This window comes from Ambystoma mexicanum, chromosome 6p (assembly GCF_040938575.1).
Source record: "Ambystoma mexicanum isolate Mex_15411 chromosome 6p, UKY_AmexF1_1, whole genome shotgun sequence".
Lineage (NCBI taxonomy): Eukaryota > Metazoa > Chordata > Amphibia > Caudata > Ambystomatidae > Ambystoma > Ambystoma mexicanum.
In genome coordinates, this window is record NC_090935.1 from 1,490,989,211 (window position 1) to 1,491,010,376 (window position 21,166).

At 43.6% G+C, this 21,166-nt stretch overlaps 1 protein-coding gene across 1 annotated transcript in view; it reads right to left on the minus strand.

The window, feature by feature from the left end:
- LOC138511076 (trichohyalin-like) overlaps window positions 1–21,166 on the minus strand; it is a 3,831,204-nt gene that overhangs the window by 2,794,782 nt on the left and 1,015,256 nt on the right. The window lies entirely within an intron of this gene.

Genomic DNA, 21,166 nt, shown 5'->3' on the forward strand with positions numbered 1-21,166 from the left:
ATGTGTAAGACCAGGCCATCAGCAGAAGGAACAGTACTAGATGGAACTGGTTGAAAAGGCATCAACCGAGGATGTAGACCAGTGGAACAGAAGAATGGGCTGACTCCAATGGAAGCATGAACGGTGTTGTTGTAGGATACTTCGGCCAGATCTAACCCACCTTTCCAATTAGACTGTGTGGCATTGGCAAAACAGCGGAGGTACCCCTCCAAAGTCTGATTGGTCCTTTCGGTTAGCCCATTGGTCTGTGGGTGGTAGCCTGAGCTTAGAGCTCTATGTATTCCCAGATGACCACACACCTGTCTCCAAAATGATGAAAGGAACTGGGTCCCTCTATCCGATATGATCTTCTCCGGTAGGCCGTGCAACCGGTAGATGTCGTGCAGAAATGCTGAAGCCATTTGAGTAGCTGTAGGGATTTTCTGGAATGGGATGAAATGGGCCAGTTTGGTGAAGCTGTCCACAACCACCATTATACAGGTGTACCCTTCTGATGGAGGCAAATCCACAATGAAATCGGTAGCGATTGTATGCCACGGATAGGGAGCTATTTCAGTGGGCATTAACAAACCCAATGGTCGTCTTCTGGGAACCTTGCACTGGGCACAAATTGGACAGCTGTCGATGTACTTCTGGACCTCGGTCGCCCAACCAGGCCACCAGAACTGTCGGGATATCAACTCTCGAGTGGCTCTGACCCCGCGATGTCCTCCTATGGGTGAATCATGGAATCCATGTAGAATGCCCCTTCTAACGGCTCCTCTAGGTATGTAGAGTCTTTTCTGAAAAAACAACAGTCCATCTCGTTCTGAAACCAATTGCCGGCTAAGAAGGGTCGTTCTTTCTGGATCCGACCGAGTGGCTTCCGCGATGGACTTAAGGTGAGAGGACAAGGCCAGCAAAAAATGGCGAGGAGAAATCAGTGGCAGATCTGGACAAGGCGTCCCCTCTACGTTTTCCAGGGACCTGGAAAGAGCATCCGCCTTTATATTGGAGGTTCCCGGGATATAAGTAACATGGAACTCAAACGGAGAGAAGAAGAAGGCCCATCGGGCTTGACGAGGAGTCCGACATTGCAGAGAGCGTAGATATTGCAGATTGCGATGGTCTGTCCTCACCTCCACAGAAAAGCGAGCTCCGAGGAGAAAATGTCTCCACTCCTCGAATGCAGTCTTGATGGCCAACAGTTCCTTTTCAATCACCGCGTAGTTTCGTTCGCTGGGACTCAACTTGCGAGAATAATAGGCCACTGGATGTTCCACTAACGTGGTTGGGTCTCTCTGAAGAAGGACTGCTCCAACCGCGAAGCTGGAAGCATCGGCCTCCACTATGTAGGGCAACTCTTCCTGGGGATGGCGCAGGATCGGGGCAGCCATAAAGGCCGATTTCAATACGTCGAAAGCCTGAGAAGCCACGGCATCCCATTCGAAAGCGATCTTGCTGCTGGTTAGCCTGGTGAGGGGCGCCGAGATCTGCGAGAACTGTGGAATAAAGCGCCTGTAAAAGTTTGCGAATCCCAAAAAGCGTTGGAGAGCCTTGATATCGTGTGGATGTTTCCATTCTTGTATGGCTCGCACCTTCTTGGGATCCATCCCAATACCTTCTTGATTGATAACAAATCCCAAGAACTCAATGCTGGGTTGGTGAAAGCTACATTTCTCTGCTTTGGCGAACAGGTTATTGATGGACAGCCGATGAAGGACCTCACGAACGTGTTCCACATGCTCGTCTAAGGATTTAGAAAATATCAATATGTCGTCCAGATAAACCCAGACGGATAATCCTAGCAGATCACCAAAGATGTAGTCCATGAATCGTTGAAAAACAGCGGGGGCATTACATAAGCCGAAAGGCATAACCCTGTATTCAAAATGCCCAAAAGATGTCTTGAAAGCTGTCTTCCACTCGTCCCCACTCCGGATGCGCACCAAATGATAAGCTCCGCGGAGGTCCAATTTGGAGAAGATTTGCGCAGTATGCAGGGTTTCAAGGATACTGCGAATTAAAGGTAAAGGATACCGGTCCTTGGCTGTTATGTCATTCAACTGCCGGTAGTCGACACAGGGTCTCAATGTACCTTCTTTTTTCTTTACAAAAAACAGGGGAAATCCTGCAGGTGATTTTGACGGCACAATGTACCCCTTCTCCAGACTCTCTGACAAATACTCCTGAAGAACTTGCTTCTCGTCACGTGTTAAAGCATATAATTTCCCATGGGGAATAACGTGGTTCGGCAGCAGGTCAATGGAGCAATCAAAGGAACGGTGTGGAGGAAGGGGTATGTTGCCGGGTTCAGAAAAAACCTGTTTGAATTCGGAATATTCCTGTGGGACCAGAGACGTGGAACATAGATGGACCCCATTGCTGTCTGTTTCTAGAGAAGTCGAAACGGCCATGGTGGAAACCGGTAGCTTGCATTCTTGAGCACACCTTTCGGATGAAAAGGTCAAGGTCTGGGTTCTCCAGTCTATCAAAGGATTGTGGTGTTGCAACCAAGGTAATCCCAAGACCACCTTGTAGTTCGGTGACTTAATAACATCAAAGGCAAGTTCCTCGTAATGATCAGCAATCAGAAGAGCCAGTCCAACTGTGAACTGATTAACGGGTCCAGAAGACAAGGGAGTACCATCAATAAGCTCCACCGACAGAGGTGTGTCTGGAAATGAGTGGTATCTTATGTCTGGAGACGAACGTTTCGTCAATGTAATTGCCGGAAGCCCCACAGTCCAGTAGACCGGATACTTCCAGGTTCTTGTCTGGTAATTTAATTCGGACCTTCAGGGTCTGTAGCACCGCTGGTTGCATGGGCAGACGAATAGAACAAATAACAGAAGGGTCTGAGGAAGGGATAGGACCTGTCGTTGCCCTTCCCGTATACGACAGGTCTCCTAGTTTCCCGACTTCTTCTTCTGCGGACGCAAAGGACACGTACCCAAATAATGCCCAGCTGCTCCACAGTAAAGACACAAACGCAAAGACCTCCTTCGTTTCTTCTCTTCTTCCGTCAAAGGTCCTCTCATGGCTCCTACTTGCATGGGCTCAGGTCCGGACTCGGTCGACCCGAATGAACCAGCGGGTGAGTTGGTCGTCCGAGGACCGCTTCTGTCAAGCCGACGTCTCTCAGCCTTTCGTTCGGCTAACCTTTGGTCAATACGGAGTACTTGATCAATCAAGAGTTGAAGGCTCTCTGGTTCAGGGATGTGGAGTAACTCATCCTTGTACTCCTCTCTCAGGCCTCGACGAAACAGTGTCTTCTGTGTAATTTCGGGCCACTGGGAGTCGGTAGCCAAAAGTCGGAAGCGGCTGATGTAGGTGATGATGTCAGTGCTTCCCTGTTTGTAGTCCATCAATTGATTCTGTGCAACGGAGGCCAGGTTCGGCGTCTGGAACACCTCAAGGAAGGCCTTTTCAAAGGCAGCAAAGTCATTCAAAATAGGACTGTTCGTAACCACAAACGGAGTTGCCCAAGCTAATGCGTTCCCAGTTAGGTTCCCCAAGATGTAACCAATCTTGGCCCTATCGTTGTTGAAGTAGGTAGACCTGAAGAGAAAATGTATCCTGCAGTGGTTACAAAACTCTGCCACCCGTCTAGGGTCTCCGTCGAATTTGATGGGTGTTGTATGAGCCAATGATCCCTCTACTTGAGAGGTACTGGGTGCTCCTTGCGTTATCATTTGACGTAATGTTTGATTCTCCTGACGCAGGGCGGTCATCTCGGCCCTGAGCGCTAGCAACTCGTTCCTCATGTCTTGCGATTCATCCATCTCTGAATCAGAAGGCAGGCGTCTCAATCTGTCAAGCTGATTGGCCCGAGAGGACCGCGTACCTGTAGTCTTGGTGGTTGGTCTCGCAGAGGTCGCCAGTCTGGAGTCCGGGAACTGATGAAATAGCGGCACGAGGAATCAGCCTCTCCACCACCCAAAAGAGAAACTGGGTGAAGGATGGACCAACTCCCAATGTCACGAAAGGCACTCTCCAGATATGCGTGACAAGAGGATAGTAGGCTCAGATGGATGGAACCATAGTCCAGGTGGAGCTTGTTGTCAAGACCATGAATCTTCCAAGAACCTCAGTGCAGCGACAGTTGGTAGATAGACCAGTGTAGCAGAAAGGTATTCGCAGTAGGCAAAAGGAGCTTGGCTGGTGCTGATAGTTCCAATGGTACACAGGATAAAGTTCGGAGTCAGGCAAGACAGGAAAGAGTGAGGTCAGTTGGAGCTTGCTGTCTGGCCAAATAAAGAACTGTATAAACGTGTCCAGGATGGAACAGGAGAATGCAGGCTAGCATAGGGTATGACCCATATACACAATAGATGGTAGATGACTCAGGACAGGACTCAGGAAGTAGCTGGAGGCTGGCTGGTCCAAGGCAGGACCCAGGTAAGGACTGGAGGCAGGCAGGCACAGGACAGGACCCGGGTAAGGACTGGAGGCAGGCTGCCCAGGGCAGGCCACAGGTAAGGACTGGAGGCAGGCAGGCCCAGGACAGGACCCAGGTAAGGACTGGAGGCAGGCAGGCCCAGGACAGGCCACAGGTAAGGACTGGAGGTAGGCTGGCCCAGGACAGGACCCAGGTAAGGACTGGAGGCAGGCAGGCCCAGGGCAGGACCCAGGTAAGGACTGGAGGCAGGCAGGTCCAGGACAGGCCACAGGTAAGTATAGAGGCAGGAACAACGAGGCGAGCGAAGCGAACCGCGTTGAGACGCGACCCGCTTTGACTCGCGGCCTCTTTTATGGGCCGCCGGCGCCCGAGAGGCCTGGAACGCAAGCCGTTCCGTTTCCGGGCGCCGGCGAACCCACAACGAGGCTTGGCAGGCAAGCCCCTCCAAGGAGGCGAGCCCAGTCCACGGCGCATGCGCGGAACCGAGAGAGAGGTCCTCCGCGCATGCGCCGAAGACCGCCGGCCCCGTAACCCGTCGCTCCCCTCCCGGCGAGTCCCCAGACGCGAACGCGCGGGTAGACTCGCCAGGAGGAAATGGGAGCGGCAGACTTCAGTCTCCCGCGTGACATGACACACGTTGGGTGTCTATTAAGATTTTTTTCATAGCACCCATTGGGCACATGTAGGTCACAGCTTAACATCAGCTCTAGCCACAGATTCATCTTTTCTCTGAAGCCAACATTATATTCCAGATTATCAACTTCCTGCATGTGATTCAATGAAGGTTAGGTGGCATTCAAATCTCCATATAGGATAATAGCGGAGATGTTCCAGCTATAGGCTTCATCTACAGCTTCTGCTAGATGGTCCCGCATTATTTTAGGGCTGGCATCCATGACACTCCAATAGATATTGTATGAGATGAACTGACGTATTTGCCGGTTTTCAGGATCGATCATTTGTCTTTTTCAGGATTAAATATTGGAGAAAAGGACCGATAGTGGTATGTGTGTTTATCACATAATTTAATTTGTTGTTAACCATGGTTAGTAGACCTGCACGTGGACTTCCTGTGCTACCTTGGATGGCCGGGTTAAGAAGGGATGTAAAGCCATCCAGGGACGGCTCTACAGATAGCTGTTAGGCGGAAACCTGTGCAGTTCCCTCTGGGACCACTGCAAAAGATTTAGGACTACAGGTGTTTGGCAGTAAACCCACTTGGTAGCAGTCTGTACCACACAGATTCACTTGGTAGCTGTGGCTGAGCAGTCAGACTACCCTCAAGAAGAGTTAGGCGATATGTGGAGTATACAACATAGGGCAATTCTTCACGGTAAGACAAGCAAACACGCAACAAGGCTTCAGTGTAAAGATATAAAGGTATTTATTTATAACAACACATCTATAGAAAACACTCTGGCACGATTACGGCAAACACTTCAATTACAATTACTCTACGAAGAAAAAGATCAATCCCCCTAACAATAGTTCGACAAGTCTAGGTTTTACCATCATCACTTATTTGCAGACAGAGGTGTATGCTTCAACCTAGATGGCCCTCTAGTATTCGTTAGGACGGGAGAGAAAAATAAGCAGGTTACGAAATCAACACGGTTCCAATACTTAACGGACAAATGCAAGGCAAGAAGACAAGAACCATGGTAGATCATAAAGTTCAGAGGCCAGGCCCACTCGGAGAGAGGCGAGGCGATATGTCCCAAAAAGTATCTTAGTGGAAATGCGTTTGAGTCTTTGTAGCAAATTGTTATCGGCAGATTGGACCAGTTCAGAACAACACACTAGAAAAAGCTTGGAGGCGACCCTATGGAGAGGCGAGGATTAAGACACTTCACTCTATCTGGCAACAAGGGAAGCCAGGCGGACACAGTACCTTGATTGTGGAGAGACAGCTCCGGCGGGGGCAGTTGTTTCTGGCGGTGGGTGCACGTCCGGTCTTTGCCAAAAGAAGAGAGGATCTCGTCGTCGAAGGAAAGTTGAAGATCGTTGCACCACCAGGGAAGGGGCCAGCCGCGGAATACTCCGTCACAAGGCACCACCTTTTGGTCGCCGTACAGGGGTAGTGGCTATCCGGTTGCCGAGGTGCTCTGCACGGGCAATTCGACCACTGCGTCCTGAGGCGAAGAAAAAGCAAAGGGGACTGGTTGTTCCCACCAGTCAGGGGAACAGACTCTCCGGCAGGGAGATCTCCTCTGTCGTCGGGAAGTGGTGAGTCGGTTCAGCAGGGCTCCACCGGAGGTGTCGTCGTTGCAGGTCGGCTCAGCTTTACCCTCGTCGGATTCTTAGGTCCTGTGGCGACTTCTGAAGATCCAGTCCCAAAAGCCCTGCTTTTATGCAGAAAACCCCCATTCATTCAGCCTAGCTGTCAATCAACACACGCTAAGCGGTGAGCGGGGAGGCTCACCACTTGGGCCAATCGCACCAGAGTGCGACCGGAGTTGGCAAGGCAACTCGGTCCAGGGTGCCTAAACCCCCTCCCACACCCCTGTGGTAACCCAGACAGAATGGCACCACTTTGGAGGGTCTCTGTACAGAAGCCCGCCAAAAGTGGAACAAAAGGCTCGACCTTTGGTTTAGGAGTCAAAGAGACGAACACAGACGCCATTTTAAAAACCGAGTTCTGGCAGAAAATACCATCCGGTAGACTTATTTAAGATAAGTAGACCGGTGGTATGTTAGAGACTAACGAGAAAAAGTATCAATCTCTAACAATGGGAAGAATCCCATAGGGTTATATTCGGGGTCGAACATAACAAGTAGTTTCCACTGCCACCAGCCAAAACTCGATGAGGGGGGACGCGACAGTGCCCCCTCGAATAACAGACCCAGGAGTAATCGAATTACCCCTACTAGTACGTCCACAATAGGATGGTTTGTACTAGTTCTGTTAGTAAATTTAGGTCTAGTAAAGCCAATGGTGACTTTACATGCCCGGGGAGACAGTAGTCAGTCCCTGGGTATGGAGTCTATGAGGGAGGTCCGCTAGGACGCCCCAGTGTTACGGCACGGAGGGTGCGGTGTAACACACATAGCAAAACATATGAGACCCTATGGAGTAAAGGACCCCATAGCCCATAGAACACATTGACATTCAAAGGAATTACACACATTCATGTCCAAGAGTGGGAGAAAAAGAGTCTCACTCTTGGCAGGATGGAAAAAACAAACTCCAGAAATCCAGCAAAGCTGCTGGGGGACTCACTAGGCTAGGAAATTCAGCCTGAACAGAGAATACTCCCTAAAAATAGCCATGTTTCCTGAAGGCAAATGAAATCCAGGTCATCCCATAGGACTGCTCCCTCCTCCAATAAATGCATAAACCCTATTGTGTTCCATGATAGGAGAGTTGACATATAGCACGGGCAATTTCTTCCAGGTAGTTGTTACTGCTCTTTATTTGGTGTTAATATTGCTGGCAACCAGGCCCATGATGATTCATCCAGGCATACTTTCAAAGAATTAATTTGTTGCAATGTCCTCATAGTCTGAGATGGTCCAGATTCATTATCAAAGGTAAAAATTCAGTTTTTATGTCAGGTTTTTGTTGAAGTCCCCTCCATAGGCGTTTGCCTGTAGATAATTCTGGAAGCTTTCTGAAGCTGTGCCTCCTCTTGCGGGAATCTTGCGGACTTCTTATTTCTGGTGGTTGGCGAAGACAGACTGTCTTAGGATGTTTCACTCCTTTGGATTTTTTAGGTAATTCAGACCTCTCCAATAGATCCGTTAAATCAAATCCCATAGTTAGAAAACTTGACGTGGCAGTCAGGAGTAGATTTTTCACTATAATTGAGTACAAATGAAGATATACAAACTCCGACCACTTTTCTCTTTGGAGCTCTAATATGGCGAAGTCTTCTGTTGTAATTTGTCTCAATTGGGGATATAGTGGCAGAGCTGAACCATGTTATGCCTGTTTAAGATAAGATTATCTTGCTCCTTAGACACTCTTTCCAATCTCAGGGAAAGAGAGTAGTCTTCACAGAGCATCCTCACATTGTATAGTCATACATGCATCCTCAATTACATTGTGATATTGCAGTGGGTCAGCGGGAGACTCCCGTCTTACGGATATCAATGAATTATGCAGCATTGCAGGTGATAACTTCAGTAGATACTCATTAAAAATGTTCTGGGGATGTTGGTTGATTGGTGGTGAGGAATCCTTAGTCTGAGCAATAATGTACCTCTCTAGAAAGCTCAGCTTGTAATTAAACATGTTCAGCATTATTTTCATTTCCCTTACGTCGTGATCGATATTTTCATAGACTTTCAATAAAGAATTAAGGACTAGGGGTATTGCTGAGCAGATTGTCTTTGGATTCTCAAATTTGGTATTTTATTTAGATCATAGTTGATGGCTTCACCCAAGCCAAATGTTCTGAAAACCATATGTTATTCTGGAGAGTGGTCCTATGCCCTTCAGGAGAGAAAGCTCAAGATGATTCATGGACATCTTTAAACAAGAACTAATAACTGGTTCCTGTGTCAGGGGATGACCACAAAATAGATCTGGTGATTTATCTAGGGATTGCCAACGTCCCTTTGCTAAGGGAAGGAACACCTCTTCCTCCTATCCTGCATAACGTGAGATGGTGAGCTTGGCTCCAAAGATAGACGCAGATGCCTAATTATCTCCTAGGAGGCCATGGTGCAAGGATACAAACATCAGAAATCAAGACCACAATTGGTAGTAGATCATTCTCAGTTGGGGGTGGTCGCTTATCCCAAAAGGCAGCATCATCTCCCAACTCTGCCGCCACCGTATTACACTGGCCTTACACCTCCAGCTGACAACTTGGGACCTCCTCCAGGGAGTGGTGGAAGTAACTGATTATTTTGTTTGAGGTGCTGTCGTCCAAGATGGCAGATGGTGACTTGCTTCTAGAACGTTTGTTAATGGGCAGAGATGGACCTGCCATTTCCGACTCCCTCTTTGCCATTGCTACAGGGGGGTCATCTTTATGCATGTTGGACTTACTACGCAAATCATAAGTAGCCATGGCAAGGTACGCTAAGGAACAAGCTTCTTACCAAAGGGGCAAAGTCATTGTTTTGCGCTCTGCAAGGCAGTACTTAAAAATTGTTTAAAAGACAACGTGGGGTTCAGCCGTAAACAATTTCCCCACCCACCTTAAGCACAACTCAAAGGGCACTAGCCCTGCAGACATAAGGCTAAAGGGGGATGTTACAGGTGGGAAATTCACAAGGGGATAATGGGTGGGAGGTATAATTAGGGCTGTGGCCAGGATGGTAACCACGTTGGACACGCCTACCTGCTCCTGGTTGTCCAATTCCAGCCAGAGAGAGAACCGGAGCACCACTGCCTACCAGAAAACTATAAGACCAACAGGCAAAGCATGCCAGCCGGACCCGCAAATTCCGGCTACCAGCTGCAGCTTCTTTCCTTTTTTGACTTGCTGGAAACCCTGCCCAAATCTCAAAGCTCAAAACTCAGTGCCTGATACTCGAGGCCACACCACTGGTGCTGTCAGCGCAACTAACAGCTCAACTAACTGGAGCTAGAGGAATGCACCTCACAATGTCTAACAATGCCTGCAGCTCTATCGTCAAGCTGCACCTCTTGTGCATACAGAGCATACAGAGTGGCCGTTTTCGACAATCTCTTCTTCATTGACTTGCTAATAATAGCATTTGCCTAAAAGTTGCCAACAAAGTCATCTCCATGGCTACTTCTGTGGACACGTTTCTCCCCACAATATCTCTGTAACTTTCCTCCAGCCCTCAGAGCCTCATTATGAGTAAATTGCCAATATAAAAAAACATGCAGCATTTTAAAAATGATCTTTTATTAAAACGCCATCTAATTATGAGCATGACCAATGTTCCCTCTAATTATTTTTCTCTAAGTGCAGAAATAATTTACTTTTGTGCGCACATTATTTTCCATGTGTGCAACTGACTAATAAGGATGTATTTAGTGAGCTACCATATCCGCTGAGTTTGGAAGGGAATTTCCCCTTCACAACCACTTCAATTCTTTACAAATTCAGTACTTTGTCCAAGCATATAGGCTAAAAAACAAATATGTGTTATATTATAAGGAGAGCTCATCAACCAGTCCAAGACTTCAAGATCTGCCACAGTACCTACCAAAAGTAAACATGTGCAGAGAAAAAAGCATGCATGCACAAAAAGCATTGTGTGTGCTCAGTATAAGCAATTGTTTTAGTTGTAGCTGTTCATTTGTCGACCCTGCTCAGAGACAATGCAGAAAGTGCTTTATTTATTTATTTATTTATTTATTTTATTTGGATTATACATATAGCACAAGGCTTTATATAACATTGATTGATACAGATTAAATTAATTTCATTCAGTTATTACAACTTACTCACGAAAAACATTTAAAAATCTCAACTATATGAAGAAAAAATTTAACAGTGTAATAAATCACATTAATATCATCACCTTGTAAAAATTTTGACCATAGGTCAAGCATATCACACATATTCACAACATTACTATACAATTTAAAATATTGGAGACACAATTCATTTAGGCTTTCACATACAATTATCAGATGACTTAGGGTTTCTTCCATCAAGTTCCATCAAGTTGCCACATAATCTACAAAATTTATGATCAAACTCAATCTTGTTCAACCAATTTTTCGGTGATAGAGCCACAGATGTATTAAATTTCATAAGCAAGTATGTTCGAAATATCTTTGGGCTAGGATAGGCCAATATATATTTTGGCACATTTTGTCGAACACTTCTTTGTAAACAGTACTCAGTGGCTGAAGATAAAGATTCTAAGTGTAGCATGTTTTGATTGTAAGCAGCTAAAGCCAGTTTCATTTTGAGCCACAATTTCATGTCCCCATCTACATATGGGTTGGCAACCTCATATAACCATTTGCTATGGTTGTGTTTCAATATTCCAACAAGACCAATTGATTTCGAAGCATCTAAGGATAAAAAGGCTTTAAAATATGGTACAATTATAGTGTCCGTAGTCACAGTGGTTAAACGCTCGAATAACATCACACTCTGCGATATGTAAACATTCCAAATGCCCTTTATGTTAAACTCAAGATAAATATACTGAATACATATCTTTTTTGGAAGACGTAGCAATCGCCTCAATAGTTTAGCTTCAAATCGAATTAATGCTGATTTGAATTTGTTGCCCCAAATCGCTATTGCATAAGACAACATAGCAAAAGTGCTTTATGCCATTGCAAAGGAACATTCATGTCTATTAAAAAAAACAAATATCGCTTATCACTGAGGTGGTTGTAAAGAAATGTAGACAGATACAATATTTGCAGACGGAATAATGGCAACTAAAAGGAATGTGTCCGAATACATGCTAATCAGAGTTTATGTGCCACTTTAATTAAGTAGTTCTAGGAGAGCATGCCCCATATAATTTGGTAAGGATGATTACTGCATCAAAATACCTGCACCACAGAATATTATAATCAGAATACCTGGGCTTTTGCTTATTATCCACATTATGTTATCCTGTGAGTTGTGATAATAATACTAAAAAACAGCCTTACAGCTAAAAGACATATCCACCTCTCATTTTTAGTCCCGAAAAAAAAGAAAAGTGCTCAACAAAAATGGGAAGCACGGAACATACTGGAGCTTACCCACTGCTTCTACCCACAAAGTGCTACTGATATTTTTTCTAATCAGTTACCAGCTGAATGTCAGGTACAATTTCCCTTACTGCAATTTTACCTCTATATTTGTGGACCGCCTAAAAGTTTTGCTTTTGCTTTAGACTCCACTGGGCCTTCGCTCATCTTTATGGGGAAACCGACGTGTCCTTCAGACAATCATTACTGAGAAACATTGTTTATCTTAGTATTATGACGTTTGGCAATGGTATTTCAGTGCGCAAAGTACATTACCATACCGCACACTGGGGTCCTTGTGTGTTCAGTGAGGAGAGAATTTGTATAGGGTGTGCACTGGCACCTAAATCATGAGGAGCGATGTCAGTAAACTCTGTGGGTAAGAGTACCTGCACTAGATCACATACAACCCCCGAAAGTGTATAAGAAATCCAAAAACCCCAATCATAAAAACAATTAGTTTGGCAGTTAGTGCCCCTGTTGGGCTAATTATTTTTTAATACAACATGGGAAAATCATAAATGCGGCCCTCTTGGTAGCCGGTAGTAACTATAACCAGGTTATCAAAATGCTGTGGATTTCACAATCAGAAAACAGTGTTTAGTTACCACAGATACATAATCCCATGTTGCCATAACCCAGCATGCATAGTAGATGTAAAAATGTAAACATCATTCAAGTCGTCCATGATGTTCAAACAAACATAGTTCGAATATGTTAAACATATACATACGTGTCAAATCAGTGTTACATGTGATGTGGACAAAAGAGCAAAAGTTGCTAAAATCACATGTTGTGTGGGAAGCATGTGCTACAGGGCATGTGAGAAATTCTTAATAGACTGCCATGTTTCATATTTAAGAAAGTGTTCTTAAACTTTCATCAAACTGGAAAAGTGGTGCTGCAGTCTTAGAAATGCATTGCCTATAAAAGGAAAAAGTGTACAGTGGAGTTTAACAGCACCTCACTGGTACTGTATTTGTAAGTCGAAAAATGGGGGTTGACACTCCGCGACCCAAATATTTTTGGGATAATAAGGTCTGTGTCGCTTTTACTGGAGAGATGTCAGGTACTGTCAGGTTGGAGTGACATATTCTTTTACATACAGTATCATATACTCATTTACATTGGGTCAGGGGAGACACATATTTAGTGTAGAAAGGTTTTGGGAAGTTATTATGGGTTATATTTTTAAACAGCCAATTTTGCCCTTAACCTTCATTGCAGTCTATGGAAAATTCCTCAAGCCAAGATGGAGGTTCTCAGGCTAAATTCTAATTGGCTGGAGATTTTTTATAGAGAGGACAGTGAACATTCTAATCTGCCTTTCATCGTCTTTGCCCAGCTGAGAGGTTGTGTGCTATGCTGCTCCTGCTTAACTTGTTCTGGGGTGTCAAGTTTCAAGCAGTCGAGCGGCATCTTTGAAAATATAACAGGAGTCGTGTATGGAGTTTGGTGGAGACACAGGACAGGAGTGAGAAATTTCCAATTTTCTGAGAAAAGAAGTTTTCAAGATTCAATCACAAGATAAGTGACTTTCTTTGTTTTGATGAACTTTGTAAAAAGGTTATATTAATTTAAAAGGATTGAAATCGCAAACCTGTATCTAAAAACTGAAGCGCGTACATTTGTTTTCTTTCCTAAGTATCAATTCAAACTAGCGCGTGATTTTTTCCGTTACCTTGAGCCTGCGCGTGTGACTCTGCGCGTGAGATTGAAGCGCGAGTGTGAACTTTTGACTCGCGTTTACTGTTCATATACGCGAGAGTTTTGCTACGTGAGTTTGCGTGTGTATTTTATTACGCGTTTCGAATCTGCGCATGCGCAAGAACAAATCTATGTGGAGCTTCCGCGCGAGCTCTCAGAAGTGTCACGTGATAAAATAAAAGTGTGTGTGCTTTTTTCCTGCGATTTGGTTTTTGCGCGTGTGCGTATTTTTTCATGGGTTGGACTTTAGCGTGAGTGTGTTTAACTCGCGTCTTGGACTTTAGCGCGTGTGCGTCGTACCCGCTATTTGGATTTTCAGCGCGTGTGCGTATTTCCCGCGACTTGGAGTAAAGCGCGTGTGTTTTTTCCCGCGGTTTGGATTTTCAGCGCGTGTGCGTATTTCCCGCGACTTGGATTAAAGCGCGTGTGTTTTACCCGCGGTTTGGATGTTTAGCGCGTGTGCTGGATTTTTCCACGTGAAGATTTCATCGCAAGTTTTAAATTCGTTCCAGAGTAAAAGACACTCTAAAAAGAAAATATAAGAATAAATACAAGAACTTAAAAGAACTTCCTTAAACTTATTTAAAGACTTTAGACTTTGTTCAAGAATCTTGAGGTTGAGAAGACGAACTACAAAGTTAAATATTACATTCATGGACCTGCTGAGAAGGCTGAATGATTCTTTAAGATTCTGGTCAACAAGTAAGGAAGTCTAGTCTGCTTATCACTTCTCTCGGGTATACTGAAGAGAAGTACCAGGTATGGTTTTTTTGACTATTTTGGTAAAGGATATAGAGTTTTGAGGTTAGTATAGTAACCCATTGAGTAATGAGGTGTATTACATGTTTATGTTTTTAACTACAGGTGAAGAACCAGCGAGTTGATAGCTTCCAGCCTGGTGTTTGTTAATTTGTCCCTTCCCCCTTTCCCCTGAAAGTGAGGTAAACTGAGCGGTTATATATATTATCAGCTCAGAGTGACACATTTTGGGTGGATTGTCGGGGGTTCAGCAGCTTCCGCAGACACCAGGATCTCAGCCTGACAAGAGATAGAGGTACAGTACCCCACCTCTAAAATGCAATTAACATGGAACACACTCTCCAGCTTATAAATGCGCCACACTTGATGTTCAGTGATTCCAGAACTGTAATTTATTGCCACATTCAGTTCTAGAAATGTCTTAACAAACTGCCCTCTCAGGTAACACGTGTTTCCGCAAATAATAAATGCCTTTCTCAAACCAGGGCTATACATACCATACATAAATCAAAAAAATGTTTGTCATCCCAAAATTATCAGCAAGCAAATGCGAAACCGAATAAAATCGCATTACAGAACACAGTCAAATAATACGATGTATTAAAACATAATTGTAAAGTCTGTGGGTGTGAGAGAGAGAAAAGAAAGGGTGGGTGACGGGGAAGGATGATAAGGTAACAAGACACAATGAGAAAAAGGAACAAAAATTAATGAAATTAAATTAGATCATGCATCCATAACGGCTACATTGGCAAAGACGTCATTGTACAAGGAGCTATTGGTGAACTTGTAGCAATATGGAGAAAATCAATTTAACGCCACTGTGATTTCAATTGCTTTCAAATAGCATAAATGCACTTCTGATAAATTAAATCTGTTATCGTTGCATTATGGCACCAACATGAGCCTCCATTTCTCCATTCTGGCCATTCTGTTTGCATTGAGACTCAGAAACAAATTATTAATTTACCTGTATTCTTTGACACCCGTATTTATGTAATGCGGTCTGTTGTGGTAGTAATAACCAGGTTAAATTCCTAGATAAAAGATAACTTCAATTAACTGCGAACACTACGTTATATGTCGCTAAATGCCCTGCTGGATATACGCTTACACATATAAAAACAGTACAATCCGGTGACATGTCCACTTACTCTAAGCTTGTGTTGCTAACACAGTCAGAAATGATAAAAATGCTAGTAATATGCGTACGGCATGCGGTCATGGCTATGGAAGATAGAACATGTGCACATTGTGGCGCTAGCATAATGCTGCCTTAGAGACCTATTAAATATGTACATGCGCGGTTATGCACTTACATCATGTAGATGTATACTATGGGATCACGTCTTTCGTACTTATGTAAGATTACGTCTAGCCGAAAATGTCTCGGGATAGCTTATATCTGACTGGGAAAAAGCAGCGCTCCCAAAATGCAAGAGCTTGCGAGTGCGATACTCGCGTGAAGCAAATATTAAATGCTTAAAATGCAAACCCTTGTCGTCTAAGCGCAGCTCCTCTGCCACGTCTGCTAGGCTGCATCGCGTGCCGATTGCAGCCATTAAATAAACGCGGAGCTTGTGTTGTCGGATGGTGCCATGGCAACTGTTTAGTCCTTCCTTAGTTGCCAAGCACCTGTTGGCCATATTTTGGGCCAAAACTAGTGTTATTGTAGTAAAAGCCGTACTTGTGCCCTGATCACATATATTTGTACAGTAAGATCTATAACAGTGCAAATCGGCACAGCCATAGCCTAGTTGCAATATCGTGGTGCCCATCACAGTTAGTTTCTGGCCCAAATTAAATAAGCACAATAAGAAAAGCGGGCACACTGGTGCCAAACAATTGCATTGTTGCTGCAATGGATTTTGTCAACTGAAACGTTCTGAAGTACAAAAAATGAAAAAAAAAATGTGTAACAGTGAGAATTGATTAACCTCAATTCCAGCGAGTACACATTATCAATATTTTGTTGATTTGCTAGACTTGACCTGTGTATCCTACGTTAGTCGTGCAGCACTTACAGTTTTTACCCCTGTATGAGTGTATTTGATGATATAACAAGTTTGTATAGAAGGTTAACAAATGCATATTTGTAGGACATATCATTTTGTATGTGGCTCCATACCACCATATTTTAAAGTTGTGTCTTGTACATATTGTGTGCAAGGTCATATAGTCCCAATATGTGTTAATGTCCACAACTTATTAACATAGTTATAAGTAACAATACATTTCACTGTCCGTGTTGAGACCACACTTCAGGGATCTAAAATGGCAAATTAACCTAGCTTCTGACCGCCGTAGTGAAACTTCAAGATTGCCGCCTCTTCTACCGAGACTCACATGCTTTAATCCAATAAATCTGATGTCTTTTTTATCTCCAAATTGGTGCTCCTGCTGCCAATGTGTGGCTAATGGCAAGGTCAAATTGGGGCTGCCAATCCTGGACAAGGGTTCATGGATACGTATCCGGAGCTGCCGAATAGTACTCCCAATGTACATTTTCTGACAAATACACATTATGGCATACACCACATGTTTGGTTCTGCAATTAATTCTGTCTGATCATTGTATGATTTCCATAATTGTCTTGAAACTTGGTTGATTTTTCACATGCATGCTGGCACATGGAACAGGTGCCACACTTCCTGAATCCAAAGTTATCTGATGTCAGCCAATTGGTAGGTTGCTTCCCGATCACCTGTGGGAGAAGCGAAGGACTTAGATGATTCCTTAGTGTTTGTGCTCTTGTAAAGACGATGTGTGGCCCATACTGTGTAAATTTGGTTAGATGTGGATCAAGTTGTAATAGATGCCAATTTTGTTTCAAAATTCTTCTGATCTTGGAGTGATCATCGGAGTAGGTTGTGATAAATTTCACATTTTCTGATTGATGATCCACTTGAGCTTGTTTTTGAACCAGACTTTCTGATTGTGACATGGATAATGACAGCCTTTCGGATATGTTTGGTTTGGTAGCCTCTCTGTTTGAATCTGGATGAGAGTAGCTCACACTCTCTTGCATACTGGGATTGCTCTTTACAATTTCATCTTGCACGTATAAATTCACCTACCGGAATATTGTTCTTAACCTTTTGTAAATGGCAACTTGTCGCAAACAGTGTTGAATTTACCTCAGTAGGTTTACGAAACTTCTTAGTGTACAAAGTATTGTTTTCCACATAAATAGTAAGGTCCAAAAAATCAATGGTTGATGTGCACATTTGTGACGTAAACTGTATTCCATACTTGTTATGGTTCAGACGGCATGTGAATTGTTCAAGTAGATCAATGTCACCTTTCCAGATCAAAAGGATGTCATCAATATAGCGGGCCCACAAAATCACGTGCTCGCTATATTGATTATCTGTGTAAACTATGTCATCCTTTAACATCCCATGAATAGATTGGCAAGTGCTGGGGCATATTTCGTACCCATTGCCACTCCTTGGCGTTGGTGATAATAGCTGCCATCAAACATGAAGACGTTATAATCGAGCGTTGCTTTTAATATTTCTTTTAACATATGTATTTGAAAATGTGAAGCACTGGTATACTTGAACACGTAGTCAATTGTTTGGATAGCTTGTTGATGTTTAATTGAGGTGTACAGTGCACACACATCGAGAGATGCAAGGTCATATTGAGGTTGCCAAGTGATTCCATTTAGAATCTGTATGGCATGCGTAGTATCTTTAAGATAAGCTTTAAGTTTAGGTACCTCTGGTCTGAGAAGGTTATCAATGTACTAAGCTGTGTTCTCAGTCACCCCTCCATTGCCGCTAACAATAGGTCTTCCCTAAGGGATGTGTTGGTAGTCCTTATGCACCTTAGGCAAAAATATATAGTTGGCATACAGGGATGTTGGATGTGCAAATACTTATTCTCTTCATCCGTTATGATGCCTTGTCTGTGCCAAGTCATAATCATTTGTTGAAGTTCAGACACAATGGTTGTTTGAGGATTGGAAGGAAGCTTCTCATAGCAATCTGGAGTGGAAATGTGTTGATATGCCATAGTTAAATAGTCTTGTGGGTTCATGATTATAATGTTGCCACCTTTATTGGCCTCTTTTATTACAATGTTTGTGTCTTGTTTCAAGTTGGCCAATGCGATTTTTTCTTGTTTATTCAAATTCCAAAAGGTTCTTTTGGGTGCTGGGCTTTGATCGGCCAATTGTTGAATATCATTTAATACTGCCTTATGAAAAACATCGATAATATTCTCAGGCGCCATTTGTGGTATAACTTTCAATCTGTATTTGTACTTCTTTTTTGTCGTGCTAAACCAGTGCTGCTGGGAGGAAAATCCCTCCCTCCCCCCATGTGGCTGCTCTGCATTCTTGATGGTTGCTAGGGCTGTTCTCAAGCCATCAGGCACATGCCAAAGCTGTAGCTTTCATGTCCCTGCAACATATTATTTCTTCATAAGAATATGGTGTTTGTAAGTAAAGTGTTCCTCCTTCATGGAGGAAGACTTTCTTACATTTGCACACACCTCAGAATCAGACCCTGAATGCCTTCTTCTTTAACTAGGGACCCCTCTTCTGCAGTTAACTGTTATCAGCTCAACAAGATCCTGTTCTACATGATTTCGCCGACCTATTTTTGGTCGTGGTACTTTTCATCGCCGGATTTTACATCGCCAGAAACCCTGTTTTTGTTTTTTTTTATCCCCCCCTGTCCCCTCTTACTATTATAATAATACCCCAACCCCAACAAAACACCCCCCAAAATAGAAAAATAAAAAAACGGGATTTCTGGCGATGAAAAATACCACGACCAAAAATAGGTCGGCAAAATGTGTGTATACCCAAGATCCATGGGGATGCTAGAGGCAATAAAAGCTGAACATATGATGTATTGAAACACCCTCGGCAGCTGAGCATGGAAAGAAACAGAAGGTGCAGTTTCATAGGCTGGTACAAGAGTATCCTATCCTTTAGCAAACAAACCATTCATTCCGTTAGCTGTACTATTCTGACAAAACATCTGACTTGGTTTTTGAAAGCTGCCAATCTGTTCTTCACCCCAAAGGGGTCTTCTCCTGTGCCCTTATACCCGTACCCCCTCCCCAGCTCCAGTGTTGGCCTCCAATACTAGTTGACAGGATTCTGTAAAAAGTGAGGAATTATAGAAGTAAAACACTCACTGCAATATTTGCATACCAACAATACTTTGCAGACAAACTGTTTAAAGCCTCATCATATTATATGCAGTTTAGAAAATGGCATGATCCTGCATGTGCCTAATTATTTTGAGGTGCACACAATATCGTTTGCAACATACCCCACCCTTATATTGTTGGGTAGGATTATACAACTGCTCAGTGAAACCGTTTTTGTATAGCAGCGAATTACCATAACAGTTGTTAAAGTCCATACCCAATGAAACTCTGAAATCATGGAAAGGATGCATATTGTGCGAAAAGCATTTCAGCTGTCTGGCTATTTGCTGCCCGAATACTATATACGAATAATGCCAGGCATAGTCCATACCCATTATGCCTTGCAGGCCAAGTAAATTATATTGCTCCGCGTGTATAGGGTAATGTTAGCAATGCTAAAGTAGGAGATGCTGATAATGACATTTGCCTACTGAAAACCCCAAGAGGGCAAATTAATATTTCATAATTTGTCAACTTGCAAGAGGACCACTTCAAAGAGATTCTGTAACATATGTGCAAAGAATAGGAAGCATAGAATGAGGTTACACATACAAGTGGCCTGCTTACAGTCAGTATCCAATATTTGTGCTGACAGTTGGGTTAACTAGTGTGGGTGGGTGGGTGGAGCTTTTGCTAAGGCACTATGAGTAATGGAAATTCTGGTGCTTGAACGTTATGCATCTTATAACTAACATAAAACAAGTGGATGTAGGTACACGTCTGCTAAACTTTCACAGAGCCACATTAGGAAAATATTGTCTGTTGATATCTAAATGTGATCTGGGGCCGAAGTTAGAGTCATTTGGTATAAGAGTGGTAGATCAAGTATAGAAGTCATGGGTGAGGAGGGAAGATAATTTGGTTAATGCGTGCAGGCATATTTTAGGTCTTCTGTTCATGGAGCTACTTTTTCATATTAGTTTTTAACCTCTTTTGGGTGTATTCTCTTTTTAGGGTTTTTAAGATCACGCTTGCATAGTAGAGTAATGTAAACGGGCTAGACCGGAATCGTAAGACGAGTTAATATAATTTAGCTTCATTTTAAGAGAAAGCAAATGTTAGATACTTGCTGTGGCTTGTGCCTTATTACATCCTCTTGGTGGGAATTGTCTGTCTGTATGCTCTGCTAAAACTCTTCTGAGCAGCACCCAGGAGGAAGCTGGGCATGGGAAAGCGCACATGCGCACAGTTTACAGGGAACATTGGTTGTGCCCCCATGAGATATTGACTGCATGTGGTACATAGAAAGTACTTCATGAGGTAAACATGGGTTACTCACAATAGATCCCAGAACACAATGAGCAGCGCAGACAAGTCACACCACACACCCGTTCTGCCAAAATACTGCTCTCAAGTATGTAGACCCTACACCGCCCTAACTATGTGGAGCAATAAAAAACACACAGGCAAAAATATGCATATACACATTTTAATTTTAATTCAAACAAGTCTGCTCATCAGGGGAAATCTTTGCTGACATAGATTGATCTCTCCAGGGGTCCATGCTAGCTCCAAGAGAAGAA